Source organism: Sminthopsis crassicaudata, chromosome 3 (assembly GCF_048593235.1).
Source record: "Sminthopsis crassicaudata isolate SCR6 chromosome 3, ASM4859323v1, whole genome shotgun sequence".
In the NCBI taxonomy this organism is placed as follows: domain Eukaryota; kingdom Metazoa; phylum Chordata; class Mammalia; order Dasyuromorphia; family Dasyuridae; genus Sminthopsis; species Sminthopsis crassicaudata.
Genome location: NC_133619.1, coordinates 273,719,974 through 273,734,059, shown reverse-complemented (window position 1 = coordinate 273,734,059; position 14,086 = coordinate 273,719,974).

Below are 14,086 nucleotides of genomic sequence, written 5' to 3'. Positions count from 1 at the left end.
AAGAGACTACTCTTGGACCCTACAAGGTAATCAAGGGACAAAGCATTCAGGCAAAACTTCTGTCCCATTGAAGGGGTTGAGTATGTGCTCCAGGCAAATGAAGACACCCTAGTTTTCATTTTTCAGGAAATGAGAGGGAGTAGCAAAGAACAGTCAAGGGTAGGTTGTGTTTACCTTGCCTTTCCCCAAACATCTACCCTCCTTCCAAATGCCTGTTTTTTTGTGAATGATACCATCATCATTTCAGACTACCAGGGCTTTAGCTACTCATTATCCCTGCCTACTCTCAACTAAATTGCTCTTTTTAAAGTTATCTACAATCTCCTCAAACAAAAAAATCTTATGGCTGTCTTTATATAAATACATCTCAAAGATTCTGTCAGGCAGAATTAGAAGAAATGTAGTGTTGTGCAATTACCCATGACAAAGCAAAATACTTAAATTAATTGACATAAAACAAGGCTTACAACTTTTTACATCTTAAAAAAATTTTATGCAACGTAAAGAGAAATACTAGTTTCTTTTCAAGTATTTGTATACATACTTGAACTCTCAAAAAACTGAGCTCTCCCTCCCCCCCCCCCAAATCCCTTACTGTTAGCAATGTGCCTATTTATCTTAAGCATCTCAGAAGAGTCTAATTGTGTAAGTGCAGCCTTCACCCTTTGTGGAACGGCAATACAATTCCTTACTCAAAATGATTATTCAGAAATTTCTCAAAGACCAGAAAATTTATTAGATTCTCTGAAGAGAAGTGGGCAGTCTGCTCACTGGAGTCTCAGAGAAAGGAAGGCTGATTTTACAAAGGCCAAGAAATGATTTAAATAGTCAAAAACCACAGGAACCCGTGACCCCTTCCCCTCATCTGGTTAATTTTCACTGCCTACTCAGATGGAAGTAGCAAAGGTTTGCTAAATTCTAGTCAAGCCAAATATAGGTAACTTATTGCAAATATTTTTGTAACAAGCTGACCACAGTAAACTTAGGCAATGTTTGCAAATGCTTGCTTGAGCTGATATGAGCACTCTATTGTAATTTTTGAACAAAGAATTTCATTTTCCCCAAATCCATCAGACTTTCATAAACTAAAATTAGGTTATAAATTCAGTCTACCTTAGTTAATGATTTTATGAGAAACCACATAATCCCTCGAAATAAGATTTATTTAGAAGTAAGTAATTGATTAAGCCAGAGGGGTAAAAGGTTTCTAAAATAACTGAGACTTGATTTTACCTTTGGCTTTCTCAATCAACAAATACAGATAGCTAGTTTGGAGAGTTCTTGAATATCCCCAGGCCATTAAATTGTTGTCAGGTTCTTCTGTAAGCAGTTGAGTAAAGATAAAGGGGTTATCTCTTAGATGTTTTCTACTGAAAGAGCAAGAGCCTTAAAGATTAACAGATCCTTTGTGCTAAATCCTGAATTACTCAAAATTATTATTCTGAGAAGTCCTCAGTTTCCCATTTCACTAAACCCCTTTCAACATTTTTCCATCCCTTCCCCAACACTCACTCCAGTGTGTCAACTTCAAGCTTAGGCTCTTTAAATAGTGGACAAGGCAACCTACACAGAATCCAAGGAAAACTATGCTCTGTCCCATTCCATCCTTGAAGGGCTGCAACCATATGCAACTTGTATCTATATAGTTATTGATATTTTGTTCCTGTTGAAGAACAGGGGCAATTATTTGCCTATGTATAAAGAGTGTGACACTCGTATGTATGACTGCATGGAGTATCTAAATGAGACTCACAGAGGCATTAAAAAGTATCTCTGGAGTCAAACATCCATCTGAAAGAGAAACTGAAATTTCCTGTCTTGCAGGTAGCAGGAGAAAGCCAAGAGTACTGCTCTGTACACGATTTTCTGAGAAGGGTACTGGCCTAAAATTAAATCTTCCCTCCAAAGGAGCATTGTTCTACAGGCATGGTTTTTAATGTAAAAAACAAACAAACAAACAAACAAACAAACAAACAAAAACCATAACAAAAATAATAATTTTATAGTATTCTCCTCATTTTTGTTATTAATTTCCCCCTATTTTTTCAAGATTTCTTCTTTTTTGTGTTTGAGTTTTGTCAATTTGTTAATTTTCCAGTTCAAATTGCATGCTCAGTTCATTAATTCTTTTTCTACTTTTTAAATGTTTTCAGAGATGTAACTTTCCCCTGAAGACTGATTTAACTACATCTTAAAAACTATCAAATGATCTCTTTTACATAGTTATTGTTTCCCCTCTGGCATACTCATTACTCATATTATTGTTACTTTGTAGTTATTGTTACTTTATTTCCATTTAGATTGTAATTTTTTATTGTGTTACCTTAACAAAATATTTGTAAAAATTTTATTTTATTTTTATTTTATTAATTTTGCCTCAACATTTATTTATGATTTTTCAGTGCACTATAATATATAATATAATATAATAACTTTTATAGAAGCTCTATTGATACTGAGAAACATATATATGCTTTAAAGTCCTGAATAGGAAGATGCCATAAAAGTAATCTTTCCTGTGAGTCATTTAAGTCTATGTTTTCCTTTAAAAAATCTATTAGATGTATCCAGCTCTGAGAATGGAAGATTGCAGCTTTCTCTAATTATTATTTTACTATAACTTTTTGCAATTTGGCTAAAATTTCCTTTATGAGTTTGGATGCTATGTCATTTGGTAAATAAATCATTTAAATAATATCACTAACTAATGATATTTTTTCATCATCCATAATCATCTATATGTAGTCTTTCCTGATCATCCTGACTGCTAGTGTTTTCCCTCTCAAACTACCATATTGCTTTTATTTATTGTGTTTATATTTATTTTATATGTACAAATCTAGAAACTTATTTCTCCCATTAGGAAACAGCCTCCTTCAGAGTAGGGATTTTCTCATTGTTTATTTGTGTACACATAGGAACTTCACACATAGTTTTCACTTAATTAATGTTGTTTGTTATCTTTCTTGACAATGGAATTGTTTTTGTTTGCCTTTTCTGAAATCAAAGTAGAAATTCCTGGTATTTTTTTGGAAATGCCCATCATAAGGAAGTAAGGAAAGATGGTAAGTAAAGGTATAGAAGAATCAGAATGCCAAAAAATATAAACCTTGAGAATTGCTGAGGAACTTAGTGTTATTTCATTTTATAAAGAGAAAAATAAAGACCTCCCTCATTCATTCATATCACCAATGTAGTTACTGAGAAACTTCTCTGAGCAATTCAATTCAACAAATAGTCATTAAGCATCTGTTTTTTACAAGATGGTTGTTATATTGTGCTGAGAACTAAAAACAGACAAAAACTGAAAGTCTCCACCTTTCAGGAGCTTATATTCCACTGGGAGTAGGAAAATTGTGGTGGGGGGAGGCATTGCAAATATACCAAAAAAAAATACATTGTTTTATTGTATTTCACTCTGTTGAACTTTGCAGATATTGCAGGATTTCATTTTTTGGTTCTGTTGATGTGTGTGTGTGTGTGTGTGTGTGTGTGTGTGTGTGTTTCCCACAAGGCCACCCTGTATCAAGTAAATGTAGAAGCACCATTTTTCCCCAATAACATGTGTTCATATTGTAAATCTCTTCACATTTTGAGAATTCTCAAAATATTTCATACTTTTTCATTGTTATTACATCTGTTATGGTGTTATCAACCATTTTTAATGTTACAATTAAAAAACTTTGGGACTTGTGCAGTGCGCAATAAAAGATGGCCAGCTTAATTGATCAATGTTGTATATATTTGGATTGCTCCACTGAACAGTCTTTCCCCCTTCTCTCTTTCTCTTCAGGCTACCCTATTTCCTGAGACACAACAATTTTGAAGAATATTACATAAATTTAGTTTATGAACCAGTAGCAGGATTTCAGAGGATTGATTCCAATTTTGAAAGTTCTGCTGTGGGTAAAATGCTGTCATATGCTAGAGAGAAATCTTTCATGAAGGAAATCAACAGGTGAAGGAAACTCCATGTTGTATTTTTTAGAAATTACCGCAGCTACCCCAGCCTTCAGCAGCCACCTCCCCATCAGTCAGCAGTCATCAACTCTGAGATAAGACCCTCCTTCACAAAAGATTATAACTCAATTGAAGGTTCAGATGATGGTTAGCATTTTTTAGTAATAAAATATTTTGAAATTAAGGTATGTACATTGTGGTTTTTTGGACCTAATAACTATGTCACATTTAATAGACTACAATATAGTATAAATGTAACTTTTATATGAACGAGAAACAAAAAAAATTATGTGATTTGCTTTATTGCAATGTTTACTTTACTATGGTGGTCTAAAATTGAACCCTTAATATCTCCAAGATATGCTTATAATACAAATAAATTCAGAAGGGTAGCACACTAACAACTATTAAAGGCTTCTCACAGATGAGACCAGATGTTTCTGAGCAAGGAGGAAGACGGGGAGACATGATCAGACCCCTGTTTTAGAAAGACTATTTTAGTATGAAGGATACATTAGAGAAGAGAACAACTCTAAGACAATAGCTAATTGGAAGATTATTAGAGTAGACTAAGTAAGTGATACCAAGGGAAGAGAAAGGAATATGTGCTGAAGATATTATACAGGTAGAATCAATGAGAAGTGGCAAGGGACAAGTATGGAAAATGAGGGAAAGGGAAAATTCAAGATTATGAACCTCAATATCTGGGAAGAGAAAATAAGACTCAGTAGAAATGGCTAAATTTGGAGGAGAATCAGGTTTAGGAGGAGGAAAATGTTACATTCTATTATGTGTTTATTAAGTTTGAGACATTTATGTGATATCCAGGGAATGTCCAAGAGTTGGTTAGCTATATGCAATTGGAGTTCAGAAACAAGATTAGGTTTGGATATATAGAGAACATGAAATGTTAGAAATAAGAGGGATGTTAGAGCACAAAATAGAAGGGACTAGATGTTAAAACACAGAGTCTTTAAAATATCAAATGTAAAAGTTGAGAGGAACCTTAGGACATAGAACATGAATGTCAAAATAAGAATTTTTGTTAGTCTCTCTGGAGGATGCAAACCTGTAAACCATAGTTTCCTGGTTTCTACTCTCTATGAACTAATAATCTAGTAAGAGGAAAAAGATACTTACATAACCACAAAATAAGTTGGCAAATAATGTTAATTCTTATTATAGTGTTATAATAAGAGCTAGGATAGTCCAAAAGAAGGACAGGTCACTTCTACCTAGAGAAGAAAAGTAGTCCTTAAGCTAGGCCTTAAAGAATAGGTGGGATTTTGATGGGTAAAAGCATTTTAGTTGAAAACAGCATCATAAGTAAAGAAACTGAAGTGAAAAGAATCAAGACTGATTATTCCATTTTAGTTAGAGTTGAATATTTGTGAAGAAAAATGATTGAAAATAAGGTATAAAAATAAATTGTGAAATAAACCAAAATTTCAGAGAGAATGAAGTTAGCTATTGTTAGTCATTTATTAATGAAATGAGAAATTATCTTAAACTGAAAGATCATAAGATACTTTAGATTATTGGAAAAGACTACTGAATTTTCTTAAAAGTATTAAAAAATACTTCCCAAGGTTGAATCTGATTATACATTATCTATAAGAAACACACTGGAAATATAAAGATTCATGTAAAGTTAAGATGAAGGACTTGAATAGAATTTATTGTGCTTCTCATGAAACATAGTAAGAAAAAAAAATAGTTAAAAAAAGGCAGTGATAATTGTAATTTCACATAAGACAATACTATTAAAGTAGATATGGTTAAAAGAGAAAAATAGGGAAATCATATTATGCTTAAGAGTATCACAGACAGTTAAGTAGTCAAAATGCTTAAAATATGTACATCGAAAGACATAAAATCTTAAAGAAATTTAAAGAAAAAGTTAATCAAATAACAGAGAAATAGAGAGCAAAATATCATAGTAAGAACCCTCAAATGTATACCATTCAGATCTGAATACATCTAGCAATGAAATAAACAGGAAAGTTAAGGACCTAAAGAGAACTTTAGAAAATGTGTATATGGACTTCTGGCCAAGATGGCGGCGTGGAGGCAGACAGCTGCTTGTTTTCTCTCAGGACTTACTTCATGACAAGCCTAAGAGTTAATGCTTGACCAGAAAGGAAACCCACAAATAACCAAGAGAAGACATCCTTGAAATTCGCCAGAAAAGGTCTGTGTTTGCTCAGAGGAGGGTCGAACAGACTGGGCACAGACTGAGGACAGGCAAGCCAGAAGTAGAGAGACAGCTCACACAGCTCACACCAGAGAGGGGAGAGGTAGGATCTCTGCTGTTCCTGCGAAAAGGCTTTTACCCCAGTGTGAATATTCCTTCTTGGCAGCAAGCCAGGAGCAGCAGAGAGGGTGTAAACACCGGTGGTGAAGATTAAAACCCCGGAAAGCTAGCTAGCTTCTTTTAGAACTGGTCACCCCCACCCCTACCTGGAGTGACTACGAGTTCTCAGAGCCTCAGAGTGCAAACTCAGCGCAGCCATCGCTGTCCTGTTAGTGGCTCTCTGCTGCCCTACCCCCAGTCTGTAGAGGAAGCCCATTAACACCATCCAGCCCCATCCCCCCAAAACAGACCAATTGTTTCTCTTGTCAATTTGTTTTCTTCCATTCCGCTCTTGACAAAATGAACAAAAAATTCAAAAGGGCTCTAACCATTGACAGCTTCTGTAGGGAGAGAGAACAGACTTCAAATACTGAGGAGACTAAAAACAGACTGTCCCCAGAGGAATCCCCTAAGGGGGATATGATCTGTTCCTCAATACAAAAGAATTTCATAGAGGAAATCAAAAAGGCTCTCACAAGAGAGCTAGAAGAGAAATGGGAAAAGAAAAGGGAAGCTTGGAAAGAGAGCCTGGAGAAGTCATCCAGAGTGGATAAAGAGATCAAATCATTGAGAAACAAAATTAGTGAATTAGAAAAGGCAAACAACTCCAAGGAAAACAGGATTAGTGAGCTGGATAAAGAAATCAGCTCTCTAAAAAATAAAATGGAAAAAATGGAAAAAAATTCCACAGAAGATAAAAACACAATTGGACAATTACAAAAAGATATAAAAAAGTGAGTGAAGAAAATACATCATTGAAAATTAGACTCGAACAAGTAGAAATGAATGACTCAAGGAGAAACCAAGAGGTAGTCAAGCAAAACCAGAGAAATGAAACAATTGAAAAGAATGTCAAGTACCTTATTAGAAAGACAACAGACCTGGAAAACAGATCCAGGAGAGACAATTTGAGAATAATCGGACTCCCTGAAAAATGTGAGGAAAAAAAGAGCTTGGACAATATTTTCCAGGAAATTATCAAAGAGAACTGCCCAGACGTTCTGGAAACAGAGGGTAAAATAGACATTGAAAAAATTCATCGATCACCTACTGAAAGGGACCCTAAAATCAAAACGCCAAGAAATATAGTGACCAAGTTCAAGAACCATCAGACAAAGGAAAAGATATTGGAAGCTGCTAGAAAAAAGCAATTCAAATATGGAGGATTCACAATAAGGATAACCCAGGATCTAGCAGTGTCCACATTAAAAGAACGAAGGGCCTGGAACATGATATTCCAAAAGGCTAAGGTATGCAGCCAAGAATAACTTACCCAGCAAAAATGAGCATCATTTTCCAGGGAAGAAGATGGACATTTAATGAAATAAATGAATTCCATCTATTTTTGATGAAAAAACCAGACCTACATAAAAGGTTTGATCTTCAAATACAGAACTCAAGAGATTTCTAAAAAAGTAAAAAGAAATCTTGAGAACGATATTTCTACCATCAAAATATGTAAAGAACACATGTATAATTTGTCCTAGAAACTAGATGTGGAAAGGAAATTATGTCATAAAAAAAGGGTAAAGTGGTGGTACTACATCTCAGGAAGAGTCAAAGGTAATCTATTATATCTGAGAGAAAGAAAGGAGGGGGATGAACTTAGTGTGTATCAATAGACATATTCGATTTATGGTGAAACTTCTTCCACTTCATTTAAAAGTGAGAGGGAAGGAGTAAGCTAAGGGGAAGGGAATACAGAAATTGTGAGGAAAACGGGCAAAATAAGGGGAGAAACTTTAAGGTGGGGGAGGGATACTAAAAAGGGAGGGCTGTGAAAAGCAAGTGGTGTTCACAAGTTTAATACTGGGTAGGGGGGTAAGAGGGAAGGAAAGGGGAAAAGCATAAGCAGGGGTTAATAGGATGGCAAGCTATATAGAATTAGTCATTTTAACCATAAATGTGAATGGGGCAAACTGCCTCATAAAGAGGAAGCAGTTAGCAGACTGGATTAAAAGTCAGAATCCTACTATATGTTGTTTACAGGAAACACACCTGAAACAGGGTGATACATTCAAACTAAAATTAAAAGGGTGGAGCAGAATCTACTATACTTCAGGCAAAGCCAAAAAAAGCAGGGGTAGCCATCCTCATCTCAGATCAAGCAAAAACAAAAATTGATCTAATTAAAAGAGATAAGGAAGGGCATTATATCTTGCTAAAGGGTAGCATCAATAATGAAGCAGTATCAATATTAAACATATATGCACCAAGTGGTGCAGCATCTAAATTCTTAAAAGAGAAATTAAGAGAGTTGCAAGAAGAAATAGACAGCAAAACTATAATAGTGGGAGATCTCAACCTTGCACTCTCAGAATTAGATAAATCAAACCACAAAATAAGAAAGAAGTCAAAGAGGTAAATAGAATACTAGAAAAGTTTGATATGATAGATCTTTGGCGAAAGCTAAATGGAGACAGAAAGGAGTATACTTTCTTCTCAGCAGTTCATGGAACCTACACAAAAATTGATCATATACTAGGGCATAAAAACCTCAAAATCAAATGCAGTAAGGCAGAAATAGTAAATGCATCCTTTTCAGACCACAATGCAATCAAAATTACATTTAACAAAAAGCAGGGGAAAATAGACCAAAAAATAATTGGAAACTAAATCTTATACTAAAGAATAATTGGGTAAAACAGCAAATCATACACATAATTAATAACTTCACCCAAGAAAATGACAATAATGAGACATCATACCAAAATGTGTGGGATACAGCCAAAGCAGTAATAAGGGGTAGTTTTATATCTCTACAGGCCTACTTGCATAAAATAGAGAAAGAGAGGGCCAATGAATTGGGCTTACAACTAAAATTACTAGAAAAGGAACAAATTAAAAACTCCCAGACAAACACAAAACTTGAAATTCAAAAAATAAAAGGTGAGATTAATAAAATTGAAAGTAAAAAAACTATTGAATTAATTAATAAAACTAAGAGTTGGTTCTATGAAAAAACCAACAAAATAGACAAACCCTTAGTAAAACTGATTAAAAAAAGGAAAGAGAAAAAGCAAATTGTTAGTCTTGTAAATGAAAAGGGAGAACTCATCACTAATGAAGAGGAAATTAGAACAATAGTTAGGAGCTACTTTGCTCAACTTTATGCCAATCAATTCGATAACTTAAATGAAATGGAAGAATACCTTCAAAAATATAGCTTGCCCAGATTAACAGAGGAAGAAGTAAGTAGTCTAAATAGTCCCATTTCAGAAAAAGAAATAGAACAAGCTATTAACCAACTTCCTAAGAAAAAATCCCCAGGACCAGATGGATTTACATGTGAATTCTACCAAACATTTAAAGAACAACTAACTCCAATGCTATATAAACTATTTGAAAAAATAGGGATTGAAGGAGTCTTACCAAATTCCTTTTATGACACAGACATGGTACTGATACCTAAACCAGGTAGATTGAAAACTGAGAAAGAAAACTATAGACCAATTTCCTTACTGAACATTGATGCTAAAATCTTAAATAAGATATTAGCAAAAAGACTTCAGAAAATCATCCCCAGGATAATACACTATGATCAAGTAGGATTTATATCAGGAATGCAGGGCTGGTTTAATATTAGGAAAACTATTAGTATAATTGACCATATTAATAATCAAAATAATAAAAACCATATGATCATCTCAATAGATGCAGAAAAAGCATTTGATAAAATCCAACACCCATTCCTACAAAAACGGTTGAGAGTATAGGAATAAATGGACTATTCCTTAAAATAATAAGGAACATACATTTAAAACCTTCAGTAAACATCATATGTAATGATGATAAACTAGAACCTTTCCCAGTAAGATCAGGTGTGAAACAAGGTTGCCCACTATCACCATTACTGTTCAATATAGTACTAGAAACTCTAGCCTCGGCAATAAGAGCCGAGAAAGACATTCAAGGAATTAGAGTAGGAAAAGAGGAAATCAAATTATCACTCTTTGCAGATGACATGATGGTATACTTAGAGAACCCCAAAGACTCTGCCAAAAAGCTATTAGAAATAATTCAGAGTTTTAGCAAAGTTGCAGGATACAAAATAAATCCACATAAATCCTCAGCATTTTTATACATCACCAACAAAATCCAACAGCAAGAGAAACAAAGAGAAATTCCATTCAAAATAACGGTCCATAGTATAAAATATTTGGGAATATATCTACTAAAGGAGAGTCAGGAATTATATGAGCAAAATTACGAAACACTTGCCACAAAAATAAAGCCAGATTTAAATAATTGGAAAGAAATTCAGTGCTCCTGGATAGGCCGAGCGAATATAATTAAGATGACAATACTCCCTAAACTAATCTATCTATTGAGTGCTATACCAATCAGACTCCCAAGAAACTATTTTAATGACCTAGAAAAAATAACAACACAATTCATATGGAAGAACAATAGGTCAAGAATTTCAAGAGGAGTAATGAAAAAAAAATTAAATGAAGGTGGTCTAGCTGTACCTGACCTAGAACTGTATTATAAAGCAACAGTCACCAAAACCATTTGGTATTGGCTAAGAAATAGACTAGTTGATCAGTGGCATAGGTTAGGTTCACAGGGCAAGATAGTGAATAAAAATAGCAATCTAGTGTTTGATAAACCCAAAGATCCCAAATCTTGGAATAAGAATTCATTATTTGACAAAAACTGCTGGGAAAACTGGAAATTAGTATGGCAGAAACTAGGCATGGACCCACATTTAACACCACATACTAAGATAAGATCAAAATGGGTCCAAGATTTAGGCATAAAGAATGAAATCATAAATAAATGGAGGAACATGGGATGGTTTACCTCTCAGACTTGTGGAGGAGGAAGGAGTTTGTGTCCAAGGGAGAACTAAGACCATTATTGATCACAAAATAGAAAATTTTGATTATGCCAAATTAAAAAGTTTCTGCACAAACAAAACTAATGCAAACAAGATTAGAAGGGAAGTAACAAATTGGGAAAACATTTTTACAGTTAAAGGTTCTGATAAAGGCCTCGTCTCCAAAATATACAGAGAATTGACTTTAATTCATAAGAAATCAAGCCATTCTCCAATTGATAAATGGTCAAAGGATATGAACAAACAATTTTCAGATAATGAAATTAAAACTATTTCCACTCATATGAAAGAGTGTTCCAAATCACTATTGATCAGAGAAATGCAAATTAAGACAACTATTACACACCTGTCAGATTGGCTAAGATGACAGGAACAAATAACAATGAATGTTAGAGGGACTGTGGGAAAACTGGGACACTGATGCATTGTTGGTGGAGTTGTGAAAGAATCCAACCATTCTGGAGAGCAAACTGGAATTATGCCCCAAAAGTTATCAAAATGTGCATACCTTTTGACCCAGCAGTGCTACTACTGGGCTTATACCCCAAGGAAATACTAAAGAAGGGAAAGGGATCTGTATGTGCCTTTTTCATAGTGGCTAGAAACTGGAAAATGAATGGATGCCCATCAATTGGAGAATGGTTGTGTAAATTATGGTATATGAATGTTATGGAATATTATTGTTCAGTAAGAAATGACCAGCAGGAGGAATACAGAGAGGCTTGGAGAGACTTACATCAACTGATGCTGAGTGAAACGAGCAGAACTAGGGGATCATTATACACTTCAACAATGATACTGTATGAGGAGGTATCCTGATGGAAGTGGATATCTTCAACATAGAGAAGAGCTAATCCAATTCCAATTGAACAATGATGGATAGAATCAGCTACACCCAGAAAAGGGACACTGGGAAATGAGTATAAACTGAGAGCATTGGGGTTTTTTTTGTTTGTTTATTTTGCTTTGTTTCTCTTCCCAGATTATTTTTACCTTGTGAATACAATCCTTCCTTTGCAACAACAACAACAAAATTTGGTTCTGCACATATATATTGTACCTAAGATATACTGTAAGATATTTAATATGTATGGGAATGCCTGCCATCTAGGGAAGGGGGTGGAGGGAAGGAGGGGAAAAACTCAGAACAGAAGGGAGTACAAGGGATAATGTTGTAAAAAAAAACAAAAAAAACTACCTATACATATGTACTGTCAAAGAAAATGTTATAATTATAAAAATTAATAAAAAATGTTAAAAAAAAAAGAAAATGTGTATATGATAGATCTTTAGAGATTATATAATGGGAATAGAAAGGATTATAAGCCAAAAAAGGGTTAACAAAATATAATACCTTATTTCTTTAAGAACAACATTAAAACATTAAAAACTTAGAACAACATTAAAAGCTTAGAAATAAATACATCTTTCCTTAATATAGTAAATAACTAAAAATCAAGATACGCCATCTTATGTAATAGAAAAACTCTAGAGGAATTTCCAGCACAATAAGGGGTAAAGCAAAGATGTCGTTTATCACTGGTTCAATTTGATGTGGGTTAATCATCATCACTATACATATGATTCTCAGATCTATTTATCTAACCCTGCAAGAAAATGGGATTCTGCTGAGAGGGAGTTCCAAGGCCACCTCAACCCTTGATGCACAATAAGTTTTCTTCCACATTGTAGAAACGCCCTTGGTGAGCAAGGAGCATTGATTTGTGATCATGGGAACAGTGTAAGCTGAGGGTCACAGCCAGTGGCTATGTGAACAGGGATACCTGAATAGAGCCTCTCGCCTGTGAGCAAACTGCTGAATTGCTGGATTGGCTCTCCCCCCATTGGCAGATACCATGCATATACAATGCCCATGAGCTGCTTCTCTGAATGGTGATTGGGATTGCCTACTGTCCATATGCTGATCATGTTTGCAAAAATGCAAAAGGCTATATGGCATAATAAGCTGGAGTTCTTTTCCCACTCTATAAATCTCCGACCTCATTCATCTCACCTCTGAGATCAAAGAGCTCATATGGCCCTTAAAAACTGGCCAAAACAACTGGCTCCCATGAGCAAAGATGGACAGGAATCTAGATGGGTGCCAGAGTGACTACTTCCTGGCCAAGCACTGCTATATGGTGAAGACAACCTCTATGAGTACTTCAAAGGGAGAGCCCGCTGAACTGCGCTGTTTCCAGACCACGCAGAGTGTGGTGGAGAGCAGTTAAATAACCTAATGGGGCAGAAAATAAACACCCTACTCCCTTCAGACAGGGAAGCATAAGTCAGTACTATATATAAATGTATAATAGAACAAAGGTGCACAGTTCAATTAGGAGACATTAGGAAATTCTTGGACATGGTTTACAAAGTTTCTCCATGATTACCTGAGGAGGACTGTTATAATTGTGATAGATGGATTGTTTTTGGTAAATAGCTCACCACCTTTGATAAACAATGCTCAGGAAAAATACAAAATAATCTCATTAAACAAAGTATGAAATCAGAACCAGAAAAAGAGGTCAGAAAATTTACAATTGGAGCACAGACAGGCCCATCTCTTAGCAGTAGATGTACCTTTCCTGAGCCTGAGAAGGATGATAATGAACGGCCTCCCTCCCCCTCCACCACCTTCAGCCCTATTTTATTTTTGTGTCTTATCCAGACCTACAGCCTTTCAAAGGCACTCCTAATGTAAAAAATGAAATAAGAGCTGAGAAAAAGCAGAATCAGAAATATGAAACAAAGACCACAGTGACACTTTGCTGACAAAAAGCAAAAGGTAATAAGTTATATTCTTTACCTTCATTTCAAAAAGTTTTGTAGCTGGCTTGAGATAAGGAAAAGACATAGAGGGGTAGGAAAAATTATAACCTGGGAGGAGGATGACCCTTTTAACCCAGGACAGAGAAGATGCAGACATAAAC